We start from the raw sequence: 12,999 nt of genomic DNA on the forward strand, positions 1-12,999 counted from the left end.
GACCTTTCTCTCTGTCTCTGTCTCTCTCTCTTACTGTCCACTCTGCCTGTCAAAAAAGAAAAAAAAGTTAAAAAAATAAAAGAAAAACAAAAGTAGATACTTCAGTTAGAGAAGACTTTGAGTTTTCAGAGGACACTGTCTTTCCAGGAATATGCATCACGGAAGGTAGGTGTTGCTGGCAGCCAGGCAGTAGCTGCAGTTGCCCCTGCACTTAACAGCTTTGTGTGTTTGCATTTGGATCAGCATTTCCGTCTCCTCTGTGCCGCAGGGTCACTCGTTCTCATGGTCTAGGTTTTATCAGTGTCTGTAACTTGGCTTCTCTTTATCATGGAACTTTTGTGTTTACCAGACACAGACTTAGCTCTGTTGGCCTGAGCTGCAATCCAGTTGTCCCATAAGATTCTAGGCTCTTTCTTCGTTATCTCCAGAGTTTCTTTATGCTCTCACTTCCTTATTGCACTGTGGTGCCAACTTCTTAATAATGTCTTCTTGGACCACCTGTTAAACCAGAAACACTCCTCCCCCACATACACCCCTACCAGTTCTTTCTACTCCCTGCCTTGTTTCTTTACTTCCAAAACTTTTACCATTCTTTAATACAATTCCCTCTTCTTTGCTTGTTTGGTTAATAAACAAAACAGCGATTTTTGTCTTTCTTGCTCACTGCTTTGTTCTAGCCCTTAAAATAGGACTTGGCATATAGTAGGCCCTCAGTAAATCACTATTGAGTGAAGTACAGGGGAAGTGACACTGGTGGTCCTAGCCTATTGAAAAAATCCAGAGTCCTGTTCTACTCTGGCCCAGCCAGGACACTTTGTGACATCCATCTTTGCAGACTTGCTTTGATAGAATTTTTCCAATGAGCGACTTCCCCTGGTGACTCACATTGTAGACTTCCTGGCCTGCTTGCCATATGGCTCAGGAAATGTTCTCTTCTTCAGGCTCATCTACTCTTGTGTCTTGAATCCTTGCCTTCACTTTCTTTCTTTAGTCTCTTTCATTTCACTGAGCAGCATGTTCATTTTCAAAAGCCAAGTGTGTATCACAGGAACTGGAAACTGCTTTCGGGAAATGCAATGTTTTTATTCATTTACCAAAGGTTCTAGGCATTTTGCTCAAAGAGTTTTTAGTCCAATTGGAGAAAGAGAGAGAGGGAAAAAAAGCATGTACACATGGCATACAGTGAAGGGTGCACAGAGCATCTCAAGTGCCGGCTTGCCCCGGTGTCCCTTTTGTGATTAGAATAAATGTACTAAATGTAAATCCCATAGTCTGACTTCATTTCCCTTTTGTCTTAAACAGTTGGATGTGCATGGAAATAATTAAGATAAAAAAAATTTCGGGGTCGCTGCTGTAGCATTGCATGCAAAGCTGCCGCCTGCAGTGCTGGCACCCATGTGGGCGCCAATTCGCATCCTGGCTGCCCCACTTCCAATCCGGCTCTCTGCTATGGCCTGGGAAAGCAGTAGAAGGTGGCCCAAGTCCTTGAACTCCTGCACCAGTGTGGGAGACTTGGAAGAAGCTCCTGGCTCCTGGCTTTGGATCAGCTCAGCTCTGGCTGTTGCAGCTGTTTGAGGAGTGAACCAGCAGATGGAAGGCCTCTCTCTCTCTCTCTCTCTCTCTCTCTCTTTCTATCTTTATCTCTATTTCTCCCTGCCTCTGCCTCTCTATAACTCTGCCCTTAAAATAAATAGATAAATCTTTAAAATAAATCTGAGAATAAGGAAACGGAAAGGGGAGGCAAGAGGAGAATGAGGACTCTGAAAACAGCCAGCCCAGACTGAGATTTGGAAAGAATGGGTGTGGAAGTTTGAGCAGTTTTCATGAGATGCAAGGTTTGGGGAGAAACAGGATGCAAGATTTTGAAAACATTTTTCTGTATGATTTTTAATTAATTAATTGATCTGAGAGGGAGGGAGAGAGAGAGAGAGGTGGCTGCCACGGGAACTCCCATTCACTGGTTCACTCCCCAAATGCCTGCAACAACTGGAAATGGGATCTGGCTGAAGTGGCTGAAGCCAGGACCCAGGAACTCAATATGCATCTCCCATATGGGTGGCAGAAACCCAATTACTTGACCCATCACTGCCTGCCATAGTGTGCATCAACAGGGAGCTGGAATAGGAGCAGAGCCAGGACTCAAACCAAGGCACTGTGACATGGGATTTAGGCATCTTAACTGCTGCAACAAATGCTACCCCCTTCCTGGACGTTTTGAGGATGACTCCTTCCCCCATGAGAAACAATAGCATTGGGAAGGACAATTTATAGCAAGATCAAAAACTTAAACATCTACAAAGGAAATATTGGTAGAACTGACAGACTTGGTTCAAGGATGGCTGCAGGGACAAGTAAGAGAACCCCTTTTCCAGAGAGACACAGGTTCCTTAGCTAAGATTGGAGGAGAGTTACGGTGCCTGGTAGAAAATACAGCAGATATCATTGGGTGTTTTTGAAGATTAGTGAGCATGAAAATGAGGTTAAAATCACATTTTGATTATTTTGTTAGTAGCTGATGATCTTTCTTTTCAAGTGGGGAAATAGGGCTGGAGTTGTGGCATAGCAAGTTAAGCCAGAGCTTGCAATGCCAGCATCACATATGAGCAAAGTTTAGAGCTCCAGCTGCTGCACTTCCAACCCAGCTCCCAGCTAATGCACCTAGTAAAACAGTGGAAAGTGGCCCAATTACATGGTTCCCTGTCACTCATGTGAGAGACCAGGATGGAGTTTTAGACTCCTGGCTGCTGCCTGGCCCAGCCCCAGACATTATAGCCATTTGAGGAGTGAATCAGTAGATCGAAGATTTCTTTCTCTATCATTCCTTCTCTCTCTCTGTCATTCTGCCTTTCAAATAAATAAAATAAACCTTTTTTTTTCAAAGTAAAAAAATAAAGTCAAGGGAGACAGATTTACACATGTCATCTGATATGTGTGTGGACGTGTGCATTATACAAAGTATATTATTAATAACTTCATACAATTTTTCATTTTCTTTAAATATCCAAAATCAATGCCCTCTTGAGTGTGATTTTTTTTCATCTCCTAGAACAATTTTTTTTTTGAGAAAAGCACATCACCAGTCTTGCATGGTAAGTCAATGAAAAACAAGATTTACAAGTTGAAATGCATCTTGAGGTATATTGTCTAAAATGGAGTCTGCATTGTAACACTGTATTCTCCTGTATTATTCTCCTCTCTATACTCTGGTCTCTATCAGAGACTCTTTAGATGTTTTTGCTTTTGCTCTAGGTTGCCCTAGCCATAATCTCCAGAAAATATCAAAGAAGGATACATTATTCTTAATGCGTTTCTGTCTTGAGTTGGTTAAATGCATTTTAACAAATGCATGAGCTGGGTTTCAGGGCTCCACTTCATCGCCATCACATTCACTACCACCATCCACTTCAGTATCAGCATCAACACCATTACTGTCTTCACTATCACCCTTACCATCACCATTCACTTCATCAACACTGTTACTGTCGTCACTGTCACCACCCTCTACACCACAATCCACTTCATCACCACCATCACCACTACCACTATCATAACCATCACACTCACACTCATCATAACTCTCAACACCAACATCACCATCACCTTCACCTTAAATCACATCACATCACGATCCTCACCACCAGCATCAGCAGCTAGTTATCAAAATCACTCCTTGGTAGGCACTGAGCTAAGTTCTTCACCTACCTATTTCCCTTCAATCCTGACACAAACCCTCTGAGGCAGTCTTAATTCAATCGTACCCTCAATGCTGAGCACACATTTTGGCCCATATAACACCCCCACGAATGTGTTGATTGAATGCATTCTCTTTTTGCAGACAATTAAATCAAGGCACAAAGCACTTATCTTAAGCTTAAACAAATAATCGTTTCTGGATCAGAATTCAAAATGACACGTGGGCTATTGCCTACTCTTTATACTAAAGGAACCCTCCAAATGCCATACCTTGGTTTTATTCTTCCACCCACATCTCTTTCCCTATTTTATGCCATTCAAAACCCCTCCCTATCCTTCCCATTCTTCAAGTCATAGTTTAAATTTCATCTCTTCCCTAGAGTCCAACTTTCCCATTTGGAATTCATTCTCCTCCCTGCCTGCCTCCGTGGTGGTTTGTTTGCATGTCTGCTAGTCCTCTCTGAAAGCGCCTGCTTTACTGCCTGGTGTGTGTATGCTTGCTTCCCTAACTGGTGCATCAGCTCTAGGAGCAGTGGCTCTGTTTTGCAGCCCTATCAGCCTCTCCCCTCTAGCATACTGCTTTGCCTGCTAGGTGTTAAAGAAATATTTGTGAAATCAAACGATATTTATGTATGAAAATGAGAGAAAGCTCTGATCGTGGGTTTGGACCATGAGAAGGGGGTGAGACAGCCAGCAAAGGCCCTGACACCTGGTGGAGAGAAAGGCAGCAGCCCTGGCCAGCTGGCTGGGAGGACACAAAGACAAACTTTGCCATGCTCACAATAGGCAAAAGGCTGGTCCTGGGTACATACAACATCTTTTATAAATAAAACAGTTTTATTCATGGTGAACCAGAGAGAGGAAGAAACAACAGGTGCCAAAGATGAATAGTCTGTTGTTGTCCATTTATTGATTGGAAACCAATCCTAGATTTTGCTTCTTCCTGTTCTATCAAGTGGCCTCTGCTCGAGTGTAATTTTTACTTTTTAGTGCCGTCTGCACCTGTGGCCTTTGGACCTACTGTTTATGACAGATGGGCCAGGCCGTGTTTGCACCATTTAGTGGGCACTTTCCTTCTGTGGCGCTCCCTGCCTCTGTCGCTGTGGCACGGGCCCAGTGGGCATGTGTGCTGGGGAAGGCCCATGTCTGTGGCCATTGTTCAGCTGGTGTCCTCAGAGTCTAGCTCTCCCTCTTGGGTCCACTCATTGCCCATCATTTCTCTTTCTGTCCCTCAACCTACAGTGCCCAGTGACAAGCCAATCCATTGCCAGGGAGTGCTCAGACACATCCCTCTATATAGCTGTAGTTATTATAAAAAAGATTTCACAATTTTGCTTTGTTCATTTTTTCAAAGGTTTAAATACACCTCGTAGGCTGACTTTTGGGAGGGGAGCCTTGTGTTTTGGTCTTGAAAGACTGAGTGGTGTACTTGTTAATAGTGCACTTTGGACTTTCTTAGAGAGATTTGCCTGTTGGCTTCATTGCTTTTCCTCCTAATAGACTGATAAGTGAGATTCTAGACTCACATAAAGCAAACGTTTGCTTAAGAGGCAGCAAGGGAAGTGTTGCATCTTGAAGCTGTATTAGCTGAAGAAATAGCCTTGACCTTGGAGTTCAGACCACACACTTCTTTTTTAATCCCAACTTCTCTGCAAAGCATCCTGTTTTTCACCTTTTTTCCCTAGCATCACACCATGGTCATCTAGTGCCCATCTCCAGCCATCCAGACCAGAATGTTCTACTTGAACAAGAGGAGAATGTAGTAAAAATATGTCTATCCAAGTATTCAAATGTTTAATTTTTTTGTTAAGGTAAATACACAGAAAGCTGCAAAATAGCTATGCTGATTCTGTTTTCTTTAAAATGGTTAGACCCTGTTTCCTTTAAAATTTGAGCACTGACGTTGTTATTAGTGATTTTTCACATGCCCCACTCCATTTCTCTACAGTTGCAGGCTGGCAGGGGAGAAAGTAGACCAGGTGAACAAGGTTAGACTACCACCAAGTAGAATGACAAATCTATTCACAGGTCAGGTAGGGTCAAATGGGGGACAGGACTCTTCAGAGAGGGGTCTAAAATGGCTGAGGTGCACTCTGTGTCTCAGGAAGGTCCATGTTGTCAGTGTCGGCAGCTTTTCCTGACCACTTCCCCACCTTGTGTGTGCATGCACTATGTATACAGAGTGGGACTCAGCGTGAGCTCTCTGGGGCTCAGTGGATTTTCATTCCTGCTCTACCATTTTCCAGACACAAGTCCCAGAGCAGCTTCCTTCACCTCCATGCCTAGAGTGGGAGGCATTAGGGTGTGTCAGACACACAGCAGGTGCTCCTCTGGGGGGACCTTGATGTTGGTGGTGCTGCAGGAATGTGAGCTGATGACACCAGAGGCCACAGATACTTCCCTGCCAGTTCTGTGAGGTCTCCTTTCCAAGTATCCTCATGTGCTGTTGTCTGAGAGACTACATCCAGGACATATATGGAATACATCTTCCTCTGTCCAACACAAAAGCCATTTTCCTACAAACCTACTGTGTTGGTGGATTCCTTACTGGCTCACAGATGGCCTATCTGCTCCTTTGCAGGAGTTCTCCAGCAGGCCTCGGAGGAGCATCACCTTGCTGCTCCTTTGTTTACAGCCCTCAGGGTGTCTCCTTCTCTTACATTAACATCCTTGCTCCTTGCCGAGGCCTTTCACAGCCCAGCACATGAGGTCCCAACTGTGCCTCGACCTCACTTCCAGCCTTCTATGCCCCCACTTATTGTCTGGCTCACTGGTCCTCATCCAAACTTCCCAACTTCACAGACTTTCCAACTTCACATCTCTCAATCCTCTGCTCTGTTTGGCCCTCGCTCACACCCAGTGCTGCTTCTTCCTTCTTCTTGCATTGGAAAGTCACTTTAAAAAAAAAGATTTTATTTATTCATTGGAGAGGTAGAGTTACAGATGGTGAGAGGGAGAGACAGAGGGAAAGTTCTTCCTGCCGTTGGTTCACTCCCCAAATGGTCACAACAGCTAGAGCTGCGCCGATCAGAAGCCAGGAGCCAGGTGCTTCCTCCTGGTTTCTCATGCAGGTGCAGGGGCCCAAGCTCTTGAGCCATCCTCTACTGCCTTCCCAGGTCATAGCAGAGAGCTGGATCGAAAGAGGAGAATCCGGGACTAGAACTAGTACCCATACAGGATGCTGGTGCTGCAGGTGGAGGATTAACCTACTGCGCCACAGCACCGGCTCCAGAAAGTCACCTTTTGAGAAAGTCCTTCCCTGAACTCCTGTCCAAACACCCTTGTCTGTTCTTGCCTCTCATTCCCTTATCTTTCCTATTTAGCATTCGTGACCATAGTCAGTTCTGTCATAAAGCACTTTGCAAAATCCCCCAGCAGATGACACAGGGTTTACAGGGAGAACAGGGTCAGGACCCAAGACTCAAAACTTCATCAATGACATATTAGAAAAAAAAGCTAGGAACCTGCTAAAGTGCTGGCACACTTGCATACATGTTAAATGCTTAGGACATGGCTAAATGCTACACAAATGTGCCCCTTTACCTGGCAAAGATCTGAAGTTTGTGGAAGTGGGAGTTGGATGGCTGGAGCTTGTGCTATCAAGGGCTGGAAGGAGTCCTCTGAAGTGGAAGGAGGAGAGGTGAAAAGGAGCAGGGTCAGCCATGGATAGGTGTGGCTTGCATACCTGCAAGGGCTGTGGGGCTGTTGGGGCTTCCAGGTGTGTGCCGCTGTGCCTTTGTCTTTCCTTACTTGGCCCAGCTCAGCCGGTGCCCTTTTCTGTGTTCGCCGAGTGTTTCTCACAGATGATATCGCACATAAGCAAAACAAAATTTGCCTTATGCTCCTTATGCTCAGATTGCCTCCTGCTATAACAATCACATTGGAACAAACGTGTGTTTTCCAAGCAAGCGCTATAGCAAAACGGACTGTCTCTGTAATAATTAGATTCCAATCGCATCGTCTTCCTCTCCCCTCAGAAGGCAGACCCGGTGCCAGGTTTTTACTGTGATTTACTCTGGAATACTTGCAGTGCATGGCAGAGAGGAGGGTCAGGAACGGCTTGTCAGGGGAAGGAATAAGCCAGTTTTCTCTCACTGTGGGTTGAACAAATGAAAGAAGTAAGTTACTTGTGGTCATTGACTTTGTCACTTTTGCTTAAAACTTTAGAACATACCTATCCTGTGTCCTCACACTATTTTTATTTTTTTCTTTTTCTTTAAAAAGCACACTCTGTAAAACATGTTTGGCTGTCACAGCATCTACCTGGACATTTCTGCAATCTCTCAGGCTGACATTTCTCGAGGTTATTTACCTGCTGCTATGCAGTGATTGTTCTGAGCATAGACTCTTTTTGCCTTAGCCCTGAGAAAAATCAGCATTTTGGATACACTTTAAAAGTGGTGCAATAATGAGAAGGAAACATCTATGAAATAGGTCTGTCTTGTAGGGACAGCAGTCTTTTGGGAAAGGAAGTCCCCAGTGAAATAGGGAAAGACAAGCAGCTTGAGAGAAGTGTGACATGGCATCGCACTGGGCATTAGACATGGTGATTTTGAGTTTAGTTGAATCTCAAAGCTAGGGGACAGCTAATGTCAGCATGACTGCCAAGCTTACTTTTATTTTTTTTTGACAGGCAGAGTGGACAGTGAGAGAGAGAGACAGAGAGAAAGGTCTTCCTTTTGCCATTGGTTCACCCTCCAATGGCTGCCGCGGCCGGCGCACCGCGCTGATCCGATGGCAGGAGCCAGGTGCTTCTCCTGGTCTCCCATGGGGTGCAGGGCCCAAGGACTTGGGTCATCCTCCACTGCACTCCCTGGCCACAGCAGAGAGCTGGCCTGGAAGAGGGGCAACCGGGACAGAATCCGGTGCCCCGACCAGGACTAGAACCCGGTGTGCCGGCGCCCCAAGGCGGAGGATTAGCCTAGTGAGCCGCGGAGCCGGCGCCAAGCTTACTTTTAACCTGGACAAAGATTTCATCAGGAACAGAGAAGAAAGTTGCTGAAGATAACTCAGCTGAGAGATCTAAGGATTAGAATTTCCCATTCTATTGGCCATGAGTTGCATTTTCAAACCCTTTGAATTTTCTCAGTTTAGAGATGGAAAGCAAAAAACAAAAGAGGATGAAAGAATAGGATGGGGGAAGGAAAGAAAGAAAAAGAAAGCAAGAAAGCAAGCAAACAAGCAAGCAAGAAAGAAATAAGGAAGGGAGAGAGGAAGGAAGGAAGGGAGGGAAGGAACTATCTACAAACAATATAACTTCTCAGTGAATGATGTTGAAAATCTTTCATTTTGCCTTTTGATTTTTTATAAAAGTTGTATATATTTCCCCAAAGTGCTTCATTTTAAAAAGTGTGATTTTAATTATACTAGTTGGATATTTAAAGTATTTGTCTCTGAGAGCTTTCAGTGGATTTAGAGAACAGAAAATGTACAAGATGGTGAAAGACTAGGGCCATCCTGTGACACCGTGATTGTTTCTGGTCTTTGAATTACTACATAGAGCAGGACAGTTTCTTGCACTCACTCATTTGACATGGCCCTGACACGCTCTATTACTGTAATGATCTGACAACCTGGAGTTTTCAGGTTTGTAAAGAGAATTCTCCATCTTGAAAATAAAAAGAAGAGTAATTATTTTAAAAAAAACAAAGAGTATTTGTAAAACTTAACAGCAGTTGCCTTGGACTGTATAAAACATCAAAAGTAACATTGTTTTATAAAATTAACAGGCTTATGGATGGAAGACCTTCTCTCTGTGTCTCTTCTCCCTTTCTCTGTACCTCTGCCTTTCAAATAAATAAAAATTAACCAGCTTATTTCAGGATTAGTTTTTCATAAAGCAGCACAAATTTTTCCCTTCTTAATTATTATCTGTTGTGTTTGTGGTGGGGGGAATGCAGAGGAGAGAAGAGAAAAGAGGAGAGAAAAGGAGAGATCCATCTTCCTTCTGCTGATTCACTCTCCAGATGATCACAATGGCTGGGCAAGGCTCAAGCCAGGAGCCTGGAACTCTGTTCTGGTCTTCCACATGGGTGGCAGGAACTAGAACACTTGTGTTTTCTTCTGTTGCTTTCTCACACACATAAGCAGGGAGCTAGACTGGAAGCAGAGCAGCCAGGACTGGAACGAGGGCTCACATAGAATTCTATGGCTGCAGGTGGCAGTTTAAGCAGCTGCACCACAAGCAAGCCCCTCTTCTTTTCTTTTTTTTAAATTTATGTTTTAATTATGTAAGCAGTGTATATTCAGAAAGTGGGAGTAAACATTGAATAAAAACAGTGATGCTATTACACAGAATGAAAGTGCTAACATTTTGGCATTTATTGTATAGTGCACTTATTGTATAGTGGAGATTCTTCCATGCCAGTAAGCATATTTTATAGAAATGAATATTTTTAGATGGGCATTTGGCCTCACAATTAAGACTCTGCTCAGGGTTCCCATGTCCCACATCGTAGTGTCTGAGTTCAAGTCATAGTTCTGGCTCCTGATTCCAGCTTCCTACTAATGTGAACTCTAGGATGCATCAGTTATGTTTTACACTCTGATTCTAGTTCAATTTTGCCAATCAAAACCCTGAATGTCAACAACTTTTACAAATCTCACTATTTTTAATGCTACTGATTGTTTTTTGTGCTTATTCTGTATTCTGTTACTTTATTGATTTCATTTATCAGTTTTAGCAGTTGCTTGGTTGAGTCATTAGGTCCCTTTTTTTAAAATTTCATCTAATGAAAGGCAGGAGTTAGAGACATCTTCCGTCTGCTGGTTCACTCCCCAAATAGCTGCAATGGCCAGGCTGGCCCAGGCTGTAGCTGGGAGCCCAGAGCTTCATCTGGGTCTGTCACATAGGTACAGGGGCGCAAGAACTTGCATCATCTTCTGCTACTTTCCCTGGTGCATTATCAGGGAGCTAGATCAGAAGTGAGGCAGGCAGGACTCAAACTGTTGCCCACATGGATTGCTGGCATTGCAGGCAGTGGCTTAATTTGTTAAGCCACAATGCCAGACTAGTGAATCTCAATTTTTCTATCCTTGGATGGGTTGAGAGCTATTGGAGGACTACATGAAAGAATTTATATGAAAGTCCTAGTGAATGTAATGTATAATGATTATCAGTAAACTGACATTTCTGTTGAAGTGAATTAACTAAGTGCAGATGATCTCTTTCACATTAAGCCATACTCAGTGTATTTACTGACGTCATCTTATGCTCAGAGCACTGAAGATACACAAAATGGCATGCAGCATGATTTTTTTTTTTAAGGAATCTAATGACAGTGAACAGTTCCCTCTCTCTCTCATACATGCACACACATCTGTGCATGATTCCAAGGTAGATGACAGAAATTGATTAGTGTTACAAAAGAGGCATGAATAGAGGAAAGCAAAGTGAAAGGAATCAAAGCTACATTAGGGGGGCCGGCGCCATAGCTTAACAGGCTAATCCTCCGCCTTGCGGCGCTGGCACACTGGATTCTAGTCCCGGTCGGGGTGCCGGATTCTGTCCCAGTTGCCCCTCTTCCAGGCCGGCTCTCTGCTATGGCCCGGGAGTGAAGTGGAGGATGGCCCAAGTCCTTGGGCCCTGCACCTGCATGGGAGACCAGGAGAAGCGCCTGGCTCCTGGCTTCAGATCAGCGCGATGAGCTGGCCGCGCCGGCCATTGGAGGGTGAACCAACGGCAAAAAGGAAGACCTTTCTCTCTGTCTCTCTCTCTCTCACTATCCAATCTGCCTGTCAAAAAAAAAAAAAAAGCTACATTAGGGGAAAGGCAGCTCTAAGATACTCCCACTGAAGAAACAATATTTGCATCGACCATTGAGGAATGTGTAGGTTTTGGAGGGACTGTGAGAAAGACCAGAGAGGGGGGCACTCTTGAGGTCAAAGGGAAGACTTGAGTTCTGAGGTGTAGATATGGAGGATAATGGCCAGGTCAGAGAATATGGTCATAGAATATAGAGTAGACAGGGCGGCAATGCGTGTTTGTGAAGGGAAGTTCTGTGTATATGACTGTGTGTGTCTGTGTGAGAGTGAAATAGTGTGTGTGTGAAAGATTGTGTGTTTGCCCATGTGTGATGAGATAAGTGAAGCAGAAAAGGGAGGAATAATTTTGGGGGGGGCATTGGTAGGAGATGAAGTCAGAGAAATTGTTTGGAGCTAGACCATGGCACTTTCTGAGATTTGTCTCTAAGTTGTCTGTTAGCATAGTAGAAATAATAGCAGTCACATTCAGCAGGCATAAGAGATTGTGTTGTTAAAATCACACCTTTCCTTTGCTTTGATTTCCACAAAAATTACTATGTTGGGACCTGAGATGCCAGGGGATACAAATAAATCATACTTGTGCCTCCTTGTGCAGTTGTCAATATCCCTATCCTATTTTATGTTTCCAACATTCCTGACTTTGATTCAGAGACTTGACGAAGGACAGAATATATTAGGCATATTCTGAAGGTGATGGACAGAAACCTTTCTATTATAAAGAGGGTTTAAAATAAAAAATCCTTGATGTGAGGATCAACTTCTATGCTTTTTCAGATCTTTTCATTTGTTGATGAAATATTTATTAGAAATAATGACTGAGTTTTTGAATATTTCTTTCTGTGTACTCTTCCTACAGAAAGAGCAAGGGAAACAGCTCAGGATAATAGAATGTTTTCTTTCTTCTTGAAATGATGGGCAGAGGGCACACATACAGCTACACCTGCCCATTTATCTTTCCAACACAGTAAAGTTAATATGAAGGATGCACCCTGGAAAGGAAGTGTCCCTTGGAGCTTGCTCTTCTCTTGGAGTAGCAAAACATAAAAGGTTGAATGTCTGCCTCTAGTTCGGCAGTGGAGAAAGAGAATGTGGGCTTGACAATGGACGGGTTTACTGGGAAGCATGCAGGCTTCGTGTTGGCAGACAGCATGATGGCAAATTTGCTCTGAGTCTCTTCCTTGGAGACTGCCTGCTCAGTCCCAGCATGTCCCTTTCCCCAAGGTATGTCTCCCTCGAGAGCCTCCTCTTCTGACTGCACCCTGCTTTGTTTCTCAAGGGTCTGACAATTTGTAAGTTTTTCTTTCCTGCAGAATGATCCTGCCCTTAACTCTAACTGCCGCTTCCACCACAACAAAAAAATTCTAAATAAATTTCCTTGAAATAGATTCTCTTCCTTCCTGCTTCTCACTGTACTCATCAGCTCCCCTTCCACTTTTCCTTTGTCTCTGTTCCTCCTCTTTTTAGTGTCTTTTGGACAAGATGTTTTGTGTCTCAGTGATTCCAAGCAAACAAGCTGTTCTGCAACACAAAAAAATAAAAAGA

This window comes from Lepus europaeus, chromosome 4 (genome assembly GCF_033115175.1).
Source record: "Lepus europaeus isolate LE1 chromosome 4, mLepTim1.pri, whole genome shotgun sequence".
In the NCBI taxonomy this organism is placed as follows: Eukaryota; Metazoa; Chordata; class Mammalia; order Lagomorpha; family Leporidae; genus Lepus; species Lepus europaeus.